Below are 4,843 nucleotides of genomic sequence, written 5' to 3'. Positions count from 1 at the left end.
AAGCGCGAAGGCCTCGCGGTCTTCGGCCAGGACCTTCGCCTTGATGTCAAGGTCGACCTCTTTCGCCTTCACCTTCCGCTACAGCTCCTCCAGTCAGTCGCGCTCCGCGGACTACGCCTTCGCCAACTCCCCCAGCTCGGCGTCGCGGTCCCTGACGGCGTCCTTCCCGGCCCTCATCTCCTCCTCCTTCGCCTGACGGCCACGGGTTTCTTCGGCGTACTGGTCACGCACACTCTTCAGCTCGTCCTCCAGCACCCGGTAGCTGTTGCGAGCGGCCTCGGCGTCCTTGAGCGCTGCCTCACGATTGGTCGCAGCTTGTGCGGTGGCCCGCTTCTCCTCCTCGGAGGCCGTCGCGGCCTGGTTTAGTGTCGCTCGGACCGCCGCGTTAGAATGAAGCCAGCCGGAGGCCAGCTCCAGGTGCCCGACTACCAGGCGCAGGTCCACGCCCAGGAGATCTTCCCGCAGCTGGGCCATCTCTGACAGAACGCGCTCCAAGGTGGCGGAGGAAGCAGAAGAAGCTGGGAGTAGTGGCGCAGCAGGAGAAGCAATCGACGTCATCACCAGAGCCTGGGAAACTAAGGGCTCCTGAGCCTTCGGGACCTCATCAGCCGAGCCAAGCACCGGCACTTCCGGAGCCAGCGGGGCCACGGGGGCTGACTCCTCCCGATGATGTTCCTCTTGGCCTCGCGAGGGCGACCAGGCTGGGGAGGTGCGAGTGCTGTCGCCTCCTTTCTCCGCAGAGGGGGGGGGGCTATATCCTCCTTCCTTTTCTTCGCCAAAGGCGTCGGCCTGACCAACCAAGGGTGAACGTCAGGGAATAGCAAGTACAAGCAGGAACAAGACGAAGCTCGAAGCACCTACTGATCCACCGCGACATAGTCCACCTTCCGCTTGGGGAGCCTGAAACCCGAAAGCTTCGGAGCCCGAGGAGTGGGCATACGGGCTCCGGGAGCAGAAGACGGCGTAGCAGAAGGGCTGGAGGCAGCTCCGGGCGGCATCAAGGCGGGGGTAGCATCTCGAGAGACCAGCGACGATCTGGCCCTTGTCGGGATGAGGGGCAGCTCCTCCTCCTCCTGGCGGGCGTCGATCTCGGCGTCGTCTGGCTCGGCGTGGAGGATGTCGGCCTTGCTCAAGGGAGAAGTCTCCCCCATCTCCTCGGGGGTCGCCTCTGAGGCCACCTCCTCTTCTTCCTCCTCGCGGAACACGTCAGAAGACAGCTCCACCGGCTTCGGCGCTGCGGGAGCTCCAGAGGGCGCAGGCGGCACCAGCCCACGTCAGTCGAAGGAGGGCCGGCGGCCACAATCTGCTCCCAGTCCTTGCGGCGGAATAGAGGAACGAAGGCGTTCGGCGGGTACTCCTGGAAGTCCCCGACCAAGAGGCGCAAAACTGCGGATAGCTCATCGTCACCCAAGGCCTTCGGGCTCAGGCGAATCTTGTCTTCTTCATCTCCAAGCCTCCACAAGGGGCGCGCACGCACCTGAAGAGGAGCGACGTGCAGCATCAGGAATTCCCTCAGGAGCATGGCCCCTGTCACCTTTGCCGCCTTCGCGTTGCCCGGCTTCAGGTCGGCCTGCATCTGCGCCAACACCAATGATGCCCGCTCATCAGTGAGCTTCGCGCAGGACCACCCCTTGTTGGACTGGGGCGCCTCCGTCGGCAGCGCCAAGCGCAGGTGGATGCACTTGGCGCCCATCATGACCCACTTGGCCCTGAGGTTTTCGGCCTTCTTCCCGGTATTCGAGATCGAGTTGGCCTTGCCGGCCGCAATGAAATTGGCGCACCAGGAGATATGGCCCTCAGTGACGTGGAGGAAGAAGAAGTGGCGCAGCAGTGCCACGGACGGCATCACGCCCAGATACACCTCGCAATAGTAGGCAAAGATGGACAGGAGAAGGGTGGAGTTGGGATGAAGATGCAGCACCTGCAGCCCGTGGTGGCCGAGGACCTCATAGAAGAAGTCGGAGAATGGGAGAACCAACCCCGCGGCGATACTACTCGTGAAAAAGGGGAAGAAGGTGCTTCCCTCAGGCTCCGGCACGTCGGAGGCAAGCCGGAGCTCCGTCTTCCCCCTCTTGTTGCTCTCCCCCGCCGTGAGCAAGCGCATGGCAGCGAGGCTCTTCTCCGAGACGTTGGGCACGTCGAGCGCTGGCTCGAACCAAGCCGGCGATGCGGAAGGCTTGACCTTGCGCGGCGCCATTAGTCGCTGGTGCAGAAGAAGATGGAAGCAGATCTAAGGATTTCGGAAGCATGGCGCAAGAAAGGGGATCTGAGCAAGGCGAAGGGAATCAATGAAGGCAAGCACTGTCTGTGCCAGCCTTTTGTCAAGTCGGGCATTTCTGAGGCAGCGTGGGGAAGCGGAGACGCCCACGTCCAATCAACCGCCACGCATCGACCACGGCCGCAGGCTTTTGGGCCCGCGGCACTCCGCACTTGACCTTTGGCTTCGCTTCGAAGCCAAGCCCGAGCGCGCCTTGGGCCCGGGGGCTACTGTCGGCGTTCTGGGAACGGGGGTCCCCAAACTTGCCTGCCTACGGCCCACGGCGTGGCTGTGCTAGCAGACCTATACGGCCCATCTTCATCAACCAGGCGTTCAAGAAACTCGCGAGGGGCCAAGCCTCGCGAGGCGGACGACACAAGACCTCCTCGGGAGCGGCCTCACTAGGTTGGCTCGCGAGGAGCGGAGAGATCAAGGCAGGGCAAACCTCGCGAGGTTCTCGTGACGTGAGCCATGACGATCGAGACCAGGCGGGCGCCAGCACGCGTAGTGTCCTTGTTTCCTCTTTGGTGCTAAAGGAGGCAAGTGCAGGCACAGAGTACGGAGGCATCAAGCAAAGGTTTCCATATCAATGCAACAAGACCAACACCAGCATGACGGCAAGACAGAGGTCACCATGGAGCCCAAGGCGGCGTCACCACCAGAGCCTTTTGCAGGCGAAGACCGGTTTTGTCAGGATAAGCTGTACTAGCTGTCCCCTTTCAAATTGGTCGTTGTTGGCTCCCTTCCCGCTCAATATTTGGGAAGAGGACCAGGGCCTATATAAGTAGAGCTAGCCACGACCATAGAGGGGACATCTAACCTAGATCCAAACTGATCAGACCTAGATCCGAACTAGGCCTCAGAGATCTGATCTTGAGCCAACCCTTAGAGCCGCTCACCGAGCACAAGAACACCTCAACCTCAGGAGGCTGTTCTTGCACTTGTACTGTTCATCACCAGCCCAAGAGGCAATCCACCACTACAACACTAGAGTAGGGTATTACACCACAACGGAGGCCCCAACCAGTATAAATCTTTTGTCTTTTGTGTTGTGAGTTCATCGAGTTCGTCCGCGAGATCTTAGCAAACCTAGGGCGTGGATCGGTAGGTGGGAAAGAACTTCGCGCGCACCCAGAGTTCGAACCTTAAGGGTTTTGCTGGAACCCGTGATCCGACAGTAGAGGTCATCCCCCCGGGCAAAATCTTCATGACCTGAGGATGGGGCGAGGTCGCCCGCGCTTGCCCCGCGGAGGGGGCCCTCGCCATCCATTTTGAGTATGACGGCGCGTCCACGCTGTTCTTCAAGGTCTTCGACGAGGAAGGCCGCCGCCTTAAGTGTTGCCCCAGAGGAAGCCGCCAGCATGGCGCGGCAGCTGGTGTTGAGCCTGCCTCCGGTCCTGCCGATAGCTCCTCGAGCAGCAGCGACGATTCCTGGGAATCCAGCGACTCTCCCGAGCCTAGCGAGTCTCCGGAGTCGAGCGACGATAGCTACGTGCCTCTGAGCTCTCGCCGTGCCCAGAGCGCGGCAGCGGCATCCGCTCGGCATCGAAGGTGATCTGGACGGGGTTGGTGCCGGCCTCACATGGCCCACTGTTGATGATGGCGTCGATGGCTATGCCCGTAGCCAGGGCTCCTTGAGGCTCTTTCTTCTTTTGTTCCCTGCGAGGAATCAAGACAAACCCCGCCGGGGTATGTAAAGAACTTGTCATGCTTTATTACTCATGTTATAAGGTTGCGGCTGCGTGTCTTGCTTCGGCATTGTTCCCCCTTTTCGTCCTCGTGGTAGCTTAGCGCTCTACGCCGGCAGGTCCCAGTCCCTAGGCAGGGTTCGGCCGTCGCTGGTATGCCAGGTCGCGATGGCGTGGTCAAGGCCAGGAGGTGAGCGGCCCAATGTCCGGTAAGAGCTCCTGAGGCGCGATGCTCAAGAGGTCCCCTTTGGCATGCAAGCAGCTTCCTGAAGGCCGAAAAGGATGGCGGCATTGCCGGAGCAAGGCTGCGAGAGTCGAAAATTCCAAATAGCGGCATCACGCTAACACGAATAGGTGACTTATCTTAACGATCCTGAGGTGATTCCTTGCGCGGCGCCCGATTTGTGCTTCAGTGGCGCTGTTACTAGGTAGGGCCCACACCTGAATGCTCTGCGTCCTCGGGTTCCGACCCTCAAGCGAGGCTCAGCCGCCGCTGGTATGCCAGGTCGCAATGTCGTGGTCAAGGCCAGGGGATGAGGGCTGGAGAGTCAGTAGGAGCTCCTGAGGCGCGATGCTCAGGAGCCCCCCCTTTAACGTGCAAGCGAATCACGTGAAAAAGGGGGCAGGCGGCAGGGCCACCCGTAGTTAAGCTCTGGAGATTCCTGCGGGTTAGTCCAAGGGGCGAATATAACTCATAATCGCGTTTGCTGTCCTGCCGCTGATCTTTCCGCAAGAAGATGAAGGCACTAAGCATCTGGTGAGGTGACGTGCGCGGGGCATGCCGCGAGCCAGAGCTCGATCTCTCAGGTTTTTCAGCATTACAGGGACGGACCCGAGCACAAGGGTCGTGCCAGCATGTGTAGCCCCCGTTGCGGGATGAGCAAGAGGCTGGTCAGCA

The sequence above is a fragment of the Aegilops tauschii genome, chromosome 3 (genome assembly GCF_002575655.3).
Source record: "Aegilops tauschii subsp. strangulata cultivar AL8/78 chromosome 3, Aet v6.0, whole genome shotgun sequence".
Lineage (NCBI taxonomy): Eukaryota > Viridiplantae > Streptophyta > Magnoliopsida > Poales > Poaceae > Aegilops > Aegilops tauschii.
The sequence above is the reverse complement of the archived record's forward strand: the minus strand, read 5'-3'. Positions refer to the sequence as shown.